Below are 10294 nucleotides of genomic sequence, written 5' to 3' on the forward strand. Positions count from 1 at the left end.
AGCCCTAGAGGATGTTACAGTCTAAGGACAGAAACTGGGAGGTGAGGGAAAGGAACAATTAAAAGGAATATAAAATTCCTTAAAAAGAAAAGGTAAATACAGCAGTGTGGTTGATGGAGGATATTGGGAGGGATCCTGGCTCTGCCACACGCAGCTGAGTGACCTCAGTTACTTAACGTGTCTAGAGTTCCTTTTTCTAACTGACAAGATGGTCAGATTTGATGGTCCCTTCCAAAGCTGACTTTCTGGTGCTCTGTGAAAACATCGTACTCAGTGGTTATGGTCAATATCTTGCCTCCCTCTCTATTTCTTCCTCTTATTACAAAATACGCTCTAGCCATCTAACATAATATGCTGTGGATTTGACTCACACCCAGGAACCAAAAGTTGTTTAGGAAAAATGATTATTAATACATACAACAAAAAATACCTAAAATAGGAGAATTTCCTGTCATTCAAGTGCTTTCTGTAGCTTTAATCTGTAGCTGGTAGTGGGTTGTACTGTGAGATTCAAAGGTGAGCAAAACATGTAACTGCTGCCCGGACTAGAAAAGACAGACCAGCAAAGAAGCAACCACACTACATTGTGACAAGGGCTCCAACATTCCAAAGTGAATTTAGGTGACCACAGGGAAAGCACCAGGAGTGATGTGTAAGCTGAGCCCTGGAGTGTGCGTGGGGATGTGTGTGTTGGACAGAAAGCAAATTCCAGGCAGAGCAACAGCTCACACAAAGGCTCAGCACACAGCAGGACTAGCATATATTGGGGAGCACAGACTTCTCAGAATGGCCACAGGTCAAGGGGCAGGCCCTGGCACCTCGGGATTCCCTCCACGTGGCCACGGAAAACCTGCCCATGGAGTGCTCGGTGGAGACCTCAGTACCTGCCTGTTTGCAGAGGTGGTCCCTTGACCTCAAAAGGCCACTGCAGCCTGTCTTCAGTCATTATGATGTTCCTTTGTCTGTACATACACTCCTTTTGATCTTAGATCGTGTCTCCCTCCACAGAAAGAGGGAGAAAATATGGCCACAGGGCCTCAAGAGACCTTTGTTGATTTGCTTGGAAGACAGGAAAAAAGAAACTGAAGAAAAGCTGCTTCCAACTCTTCCCCATCAGCTGTGCGTAGGTTGGGAAGGGATGGGATATAAGCAACAAAGCAGGGTTCAGGTAGTGCTGAAATCAGGGCAGCCCCAGATAAACCAAGACAGTTGGCTATCCTAGCTTCAGGCCGGTAGGAAAACTTCCTGGAACTGAACAATTTGGCAGTGGAATAGAAAACAACTTATTTAACTATTTAATTTTAGTCTGATACATGAAATTAAAATCCATTAGTGGGCATTTCCCATCCTGAGTTCTCCTATGCTTAACCCTTTAATTTCTGAAGGGATTTCAGAATCCATCTTAGCAAATAGTGATTTCTGATAGGATTGGTCAATGTAGCCATGAATTGGCAATGATCATTCTGGATGCTTTTGGGTACCCCTACAATGTCTTTAACAGACTCCTCATTCATGAATTCTTGGTCCCTTGCACAATCCCAGATCACCATTCCATCTTTGATCTTACATCGTATGTCTTAGAAATTCACTGGAGCATTATATGCAGTTTTACTCAGATCCAATTCCTTTAACCACTTCAGTACGAGTGTCAACTATAGTCGATAGCCACAGATGAAGGCGCACAGCGACTTTAGCCGACAGCCGTGATATGACTTTTCTAATTTTTCATTTAACAAAATAAAATTGTAACATTAAAAAATAACGTAATGAAAACATATGTATATGTTACCTATTCTGATTTACATTACAAGTAAAGCTGCCTGTAAAGTAAAACAAGCTTTCAGTGCTTTAAAGCTTTCCTCATCACACAAGAGCAAAACGATTCATCATCAATGCACAGCACAAACTATCGTGCAGACTATGAGTGCCGGCTGTGGGCAAGGTTTTGCGGCCGGTGAGCGCCATACCAAAGCGATTAATAATAGCAGTTCCCCTGGGTAATTCTCTGTGGGTTTTGGGCAGTGTTTTCACAGATGATGGAGCAGTGCTCCTAAGGCCTGATTCACAAGGAGATGTCTTTGTAACTAATAGAGCTCTAGCTCAAGGCTCAGACTATCCCCACTAAAGGCAGAAATTTGCATGTTACTGTAATGCAGTCTCAGGGATTTAAATGCTGTGTGTAAACTGATGCTCATGACTTGTACAGTTGTATCTGCAGCCTGTAGCTCTTCTCTGATCTCCAAACTCATATATATCCAGGTGTCCATTAAGATCTCCATTTGGATGTCCAGTAGGGGTCTTTAAAATACCCCAAATCAAGTCTAACATGTCCCCAAACAGCCCCCTGATCTTCCTTTCCAAGCTGTTTATCCTCCTAGGCACTTCTACCTCGGTAAATGGCAAATAATTCCTGCTGCTCATGTCAAAAATCTTGGCCCATCAGCAAGTCTGCAGGCTAGCAAATCCCACTGGCTTGACCTTCAAAATACATCATCTGACTTCTCCCCACATTCACTGTTACTACTCTGTCCAAGTCAATCCTTTCTCTCCTGAATTATTACAGTGGCCACCTATAACTGAACTTCCTGTTTCCTATCTTTGCCCTCCTAGTTTTTTCTCCCTATAGCAGCTACAGTCAAATGATCCTCTAAAAATGCTAAGTCCATCAGGCCACCCATGCTCAAAAGCTCCAAATAGGTTCTCATCTCAGAGAAAAAGCCAACGTCCTTACTAATGGGTTAGGAGGCCCCGCACAACCCATCCCCGGCTCTCTCTGACTCTATTACCCCCTCTCCGCCCTACACACTGGACTCCAGCCACACCGGCCTCCTTGCTGCTCCTCAGACACTCTGCTCTCCCCTCAGGGCCTTGCTGTGCTTTCCTTTGTCCCGACATGTTTTTTTCTCCAGGTAACTCCATGGTTCTCAACCACACCTGTGTGGGTTGAGCACCTGTGTGTTCAAATGTCATTTTCTCAGGAAGGCCTTCCCTAACCACCCTATTTCGAGTTGCAAGCTCCACCACATAACCCGCAGTCTGTTTTCCTCTTTCTTGCCCCATCTCCTTTATGATATGTTATGTGCTTATTAACTGTCTCCCTTCCCAGAATGTAAATGCCACCAGGCAACGGATCTTTGTCTATTTTGTTCCTCGCTGTATCATAACTATTTCAATAGTTCCTGATACATAGTAGGTGTTCAGTAAAAATCTGTTGGCGAATGAATGAAAGTACTTAGTCTCAGGTTAGCACAGTGGTTATGTGATTTAGCAGTGGGAACGTGGGTTCAGAATCAGACAAACATGGGTTCAAACACTGTCCTTGCCACTTTCTAATTGTGTGGGCCGTGGGAAAGTCACAAAATGAAGATATAATCCCTGCCCTGCAGGATTGGTGCAGGGATTAGAGAGGTTGCACTTGATGAGCCAGGGTAATGGGCACTCCACAAGGAGCGCTGTTAATGCGGTGTTTGTAATCAAGTGGGCACGAGCCTGCCCGTGAGCCAACAGCGGCCCCGCATACTGTCAGCGGAGGGAACTTGTAATAGGCATTCTCAGTCTATTCCACAGACTATCGTAGGCATATTAACTTCTGACGGTGTCATAAGGATTAAAACTTTGAACTCTGCAGAGATGAGCATCATGGGAACTGAAAAAGCAAACTTAATTCTCCTACGTACCCCTGGGTACATATCAGAGGGTATAATGTGCCTTTTATAAATCCTTTGTAATTCTTCCCCATCGTCCCTGATCCAGCATTGAAAGCCCATAATGGCATTTATTTTGAGATGCTTTTTGCAAGAATAAACTCCTTGTTTTCTGGACACATCCAGAGCTCAGCTCTGGAATCTTTAACATTTGTACATAATAAACACACAGCCTAAGCAACTATTGTGTTTTAAGCAAAGATCCCAGTGGTTACCGCCATAATCTCAGGGGCATTGCCACCATCTTTTGTTTGGACTTCCCTATTAGCACACAGGCAACAACATGCTCACAGCAGTACACAATGTCAGCAAAAAGACCACATCAGTGGGGAAAGAAAATGTTATTTTCCAGGTAAGAAATTGTTCTTTACAAGAAAAGATAATTTTCCCAACATAATTATGTTGAAAAGCACTGTTTCCCACATTTTCTAAAGCAGACCTTAAAAAATTTATCATTTTCAGAGTTTAAAAAATTCATGAAAATACAATCACACCACATTTTCTGCTCTTGTGAACCACTAAAGTGAAAGCTTTGTGGGCCCATTTTATACTTCATCCTTTCTCACCCACACCGGGGAGGTTATCGGGTGCCGATGGAATCATCTTCTGCTGACTCATGCAGGTCACATCACATTCATTTAGGAACTCAGGACTCCTGCTCCAGTTACACCCAGATGACAAAGTTATATAAATCATTGTTTACCCTTTCCCAGAATGGACCTTGTTTGGGAAGAATAATCGCCCACTCTGCATCACTGCACATTTTATATTCATATTCAGAGTTAGACAAGAAACAACTAATATTAATTACTCTTCTAGCCTGAGGAATATAATTTGTAAATGAACCATTTGCCATAAATATCATTCTTGGGTCTCCCCTGCATCACTGCAGATGTCCTATGGGTGCCCCACTCATACACCCTAGGCCAGAGTTTCTAACCTTGGCACTATTAATATTTTGGACCAGGTAGTTCTTTGTTATGAGGGCTGTTCTGTGCATTGTAAGATGTTTACTAGCATCTCTGGCCTCTACTCACGAGATGCCAATAGCAGCCCCTTGGTTGTGATAATCAAGAATACTTCCAGGCATTGCCAAATGTCCCCTGGAGGTAAAACCAATGTCCCGGGCTTATTCCTGAGGTCACCCACAGACAGTTCTCCACCACTGGATGGATGGATGGCTTTCTGGTCATGGGAGTATCTGGTGTTGCACTAGTTGCTAGCCAGAGTGCTTCGAACCAATGAGGGAGTGAAGGGATAAATATCCCACTCTACACAGTCTCTCAGGGGGTCCCCAGCAGGAGTGAGCCTGCCCCCACAATACTCTCAATTATGCACCTTTTACTGGCTTTCCTTCCTTCACCAATTTCTCCCTCCCTCACTTGCCTTCTTGGGATCACCTCCAAGTAATGCACTTGCCCTCAAATTCCTGTCCCTGGTCTTGCTTTAGGAGGAACCTAAACTGAGACAGTGACCCTCCAAGTTTTAGAGAGCAGCCCCAGGGGTCAGATCTGGGTTTGACCCTGGCTCTCCGATTCAATTCATGGAGGGTGACTGTGGCATTTAACTTCTCTAAACCTTTTTCTTATATATAAAATGGAGCTGTGATACCAGTCATATTCTTGTGGATTAAATAAAATAATTCATATAATGCATTTAATATGGAACTTGGCTGTAAGGGATCAATAAATATGAGCTTTTATTATTAGTGTAGGAATGGTAAGATTTGTGTCATGGCTTCATCACTTCTGTAAAATAAAAATCTCAGGACCACCCCACCAAAACTCCTTATACAAAAAGGAAGGTAAAGGCTTCAGGCACCTGTGAAGTACTGCCCCCACAGATCATTCATAAGGAAATTCTTCGCTGGTCTCCCAGAAGCAAGGGCACGCAAATTGTAATTTTAAGTCTGCAGGCAATGTCTGGCTCCTAAAACTAAAGTCTGTTTGATTCCACACTAATAATGAATTGCAAGTTTATCTTCACAGGTGCAGAACAGTGACAAGACAGGATCAAACATTCTTCCACCCAAGCAGAGATATCTACATAATTGATGCTTCCTTCACTCCCTTTTCCTTAACATTTGCCTTATCTTAGGTAAAATGTAGATTTTCCTGGGTCTTACAAGAGTGTAACCATTTTGTCTCACTACTCACACTCCTGCTTTTTTTTTTTTTTTTTTTTCCTTTCTATATGCCCTACTCCTCTTTAAATACTGAAACTTTCAAGGTCCCCTTGGGAAAAACAGCCCAAAACACAGCTGTCTCTGATTTGTGTTTTTCCCAAATATGTCCTCAAGTTTGACTTAATAAACCTCTATTGAGATCTTTGCTTCAGTTAGTTATTCTGGGTTGATGCTTCCTAACTCTCTATTTTGAGGCATGTGAGATACAAATGGGGAACAGAGATAATTCTGATATGCCCCCTTGTTCCTCTGCCCCCACTTTTCCCCCCATGAACATAATACTTGGTGTCAACTTTGACCTACACTACATTTTGTAGGAATTCAAAGAATCATACATATGGCTTCTAGCATCTTAGTATTTCTGTTGGTAATTAGAGCTCCTTCTAAAGACTTTTATTTCAACCTAATAAAAAAAAAATCAGTAAATATTTATGAGCACCCTCTTCCTTGTAAAGGCTGTCCTTTGTGTTGGGATACAAAAATTAACAAGATACACAGAGTGCTTGTCTTTGTGGAGTTTAAAGTCTGTGGCCAATCTTGCACATTAGTTCTGAATAATTAATTCAGAATCTATAAAATGGATAAGGGGCTTAATCACTCCAGAGGGTGTTACAAACTTGCTGCAAGGATCCCTCATAACAGCCTGGAGAAACGGATGGCCCCCACTGAGCAAAACTGAAATACCTGAATTGAGCTCGCAAACCATGGAGGAAAGGATTGGACATTTCAGGAAGCAGCCTGCTGGAGTGGACATATCTATCGCTTGCAGCCAGAGGACCTAGCAGAGGATTACACTCATGGAGGGCCAGGAGCCACGCCATTCAAGGCCCTCTGTGTTGGTTAGAGGTACTCGTGCCACTAAGTTTGGTGGGAGGCCAGGCCCATGGCAGCAAAGGCAATCATACTCTTGGCTTGTTGATGGTGGCAATGGGGGTGGCGGCCTTGAAAGACCCTCCTGTCCCAAGGAGTAAAGGCCAGGTGGTGGTGCTTCCTCCCTGCTTTTCTTTGCAGATGTAGGACCTCCATCTGAAGGCTCTCCTTACCCCATCCTACTTCTACCTTCTTTTATGTTTCACAGGCATTATCCCCCCCAAACTGCTTTCATTCCTACCTCTGACTCAGCATCTGCTTCCTGGAGGACCAAACACAATGCATTCCTAAACATGTTTTTCATACCCAATTGTAAGTTCTTTGTTCCACCACAGCAGCTATATTTCCTCTCTGTGGTGGTTAAAATAAGAGGGGGTCCCAAGGCTCATCACAGAGCTGCTGCAAAAAGAAAAAAACAGAATGCTGGATTATATTTCCAGGGAAGATACCCAAAGTGAAAGACAACAAAGAATGTCAAAGCTAGCTGTTTTCTTTCAGAACAAAAAAAAAAAAAAAAAAAAAGGCTCTAATCAACTTATTTTCCAGGACTTTGACTATCTCTTGAAAAATCATTACAACCACCTTACCACACACTTACCTGATTTCCATGGCCAACTAGAAGGTAGGAAAACACAATGCATGGTTTGGTGCCAAGGCAACATATACCCAAGGGGAGTAGAAGATCTTTGTACCTCACCATTGTTCTTTCTTCTTCTTCTTTCTACCACCCTGCCTTTTTCTTTTCTTGCCAAGGTGAGTACGTATGGGGTGTGGATCAAAACAGGTTCAGTGTGAATTGTTCATTTTAGCTCAATTTAAAATACTTTCTTGTGAACACACTCTGCACACGATTCCATGAAGAGGGCCGTCTGTACTCCAGGGCAGCTGGAGGCAGAGTATGTCACTAATGAATGCACAAAGCAGGTGATTATTTCCCTTTCTTAGAGTTTCCCCCATCTCCTGGCTTGAAGGCCTCTTTCTGTAACCCCCCACCTCACTTTATCTGTCTCTCTCTCATGACACCTTTCAGCTGTGTGTTGACAGGTGCAGATGTGCCAGCCTCTTCCCCCTCCCTAGAATTAAGTTACTCGAGGGCAGAATCTATGGTTTACTCATCTTTGTAAATGCCATAGCGCTTCGTATGGTGCCCTGCACACAGAGTATGACACACGAATGCTCGTGAGCACGTGCAACCAGTGCCGCAATAGAGACTGTGTGTCTGCTGCAGTCACCAAGCTTATAAAGAATGGGCAGTGGTACCAAATGGAGCAGAGCATTTAAGAGGGAAAAAGGATCACTGCGGTTGATGACTACGTTGTGCAGCAGAGTGGTAAGGCTGAAAGCCAAATTCTTGGGTCTAACAAAAGAGTAACAAGCCAATAAGATACTCTTTCAAGAAGTTTGGAGACACAAGGAAGAAGAGTGATAGGATAGCAGCTTGACTGACAGCAGGATTTTTTTTTTCCAACAGGGAAGAAGGTCTTGAATAAGACTGTAGACTTGGAAGAAGAAATCAGTAGAGATGATGCAAGATGGAAATGAATGTTTGACGGTTCTGGAACAGGCAGGTATGAAGTCAAAGTCACAAATGAAGACTCTAACCTTGGAAGGAAAGAGGGGACACCTATCACTCGGAAGGAAGGATGAAGGAGAGAAATGGTGAGGGTAGAGAATTGTTAAGGGAGAGAGGAGATTGAGGCTGTGTCATATGGCTTACATTTTCTTGATGTATTAGGAGGCAGGAACATCTGCTCAGTGTTCCAAAGGCAATGGACTCAGGCATACACAGAGTAGAAAAGCTCCTGAAGTAAAAATGAGAGTCGAAGACAAATGTAAGGATTACTGACTGGAAGAGGATAGCTGTAATTTTGTAGAGGAATCTAACCAGCCTAATATTACGACTTTGTAAACCGACACTTAGTAGGTCAGAAGCAAACAGAAAACAAATGGTGGTGTGTCAGTTTCCTAGGGCTGCTGGAACAAAGTGCCAAAAGCTGGGTGCCTTAAAAGAACAGAACAGTTCCGGAGGCTAGAAGTCAGAAATCCAGGTGTCCGCAGGGCCACGCTCTGACAGCTCTAGGGGAGGACGGTCCTTGCCGCTTCTGGCTTCTGCTGGTGGCCTCAGCACCCCTTGGCTTGTGGACGCACCACTCCAGCCACACGCTCCTGCTCTCTGTGAATTTATTCCCCCTTTTAAAGAACACCAGTCATACTGGATTAGGGCCAACCCTAATGATTTCATTCTAATTTGATTTCCTCAATAAAAGACCTTACTTTCAACTAAGGTCAGATTCTAAGGTACCAGGGGTTAGGGCTTCAACATATCTTTTTTAGGGGACAGAATTCAACTCTTAACAAGTGGGTGTAAGGACATAGGTCCAAGGCTGGCAAGTGGGCCTGGATAAAAGAGTGGGAGGAAATTAGGATGCTAAAGGGAATGTCAGGGGCCCAGCTGGGAGGGAGGTGAGTAGGTTCTGAGTTCTGAAGATCAGGGGTTGGAGTCAAGGGCAAGGCAGAGGGCTTGCAAGTGGGAAGTAACAGGGACAAGCCAGTTCACCAGGAGCCACGTATGAGAGAAGATTGAGAGAATGAGATTTCAGGGTCTATGATCTTGGATTAGTGATGAGGCTGGAGGTTTGGCTGTGACTGTGGCAGGTCAGCTAGAGGGAAGGTAATTTGCCACGGCTGAGGTCATCCCCAGAGGCCATGGTAGCAAGAGCAGTTTCTCCACCCACATGGAAGAAAGGTGACATCAGGGAAAGGACAGAGAACTGTAGTTGCAGTTGTTAAGGAAGGTGGGGGAACAGCCTACAGCTCAAGAGATGAGAATGTGGAGAAAGGGCAGTGTATTTGGAGGTGAAAAACTCTTAAGAGTTCCTGAGGGAGATGGGGGTACAACATGGAACAGTCCTGAGGTGTGGCAACATGCGGACTCCTGCTGGGACCGCAGCACCGCGGCAGAAGCAGCCTCTTTTGCTGAGGACTGGAAGTAAAATGCAAGGGGGACGGAAGCAGAGGAAAAAGGAAGCCCACGCATTAACCAGATGCTTCGTGCCATGCTAGTCATTAATTTGCTGAGCAAAAGATGCCTTTTGATTTATCTTGTATCTTCCTCTTAATGTAATAAGGGAGTGGCTGAGAAAGCCTTGCCCTTGATAACTCGGAATGTCCAAGCTGACTTTGGTCATGGCCCTCTACCTAAGTGAGATTCAGCTGTGCTAGTCCAGAGGGCCTTGGGCTGGATCCCGACTGCAGTTACACACGGAGCCACAGGCAGGGGGAGTCTCGCAGGGGAGGCGCTTGGCTTTAGTTCTGAGTTTCTAAATCGGGATAATGGGACCCCCCTCATAGGGCTACTTGGGTTTTTGGCACACAGTAAGTCCTTAATAAATGTTAGTGATGTTGTTATTACTATATACACCATAGTCTAATGAAGAAGGAGGGTTGAAAATATGTTGCTCAAAATCATAATAACAATAATGATGGTACAATTCCCTCTCATTCCCTTTCTCAAAAGATAAAGAATACACCAAAA

This window comes from Microcebus murinus, chromosome 11 (assembly GCF_040939455.1).
Source record: "Microcebus murinus isolate Inina chromosome 11, M.murinus_Inina_mat1.0, whole genome shotgun sequence".
NCBI classification, from domain to species: domain Eukaryota; kingdom Metazoa; phylum Chordata; class Mammalia; order Primates; family Cheirogaleidae; genus Microcebus; species Microcebus murinus.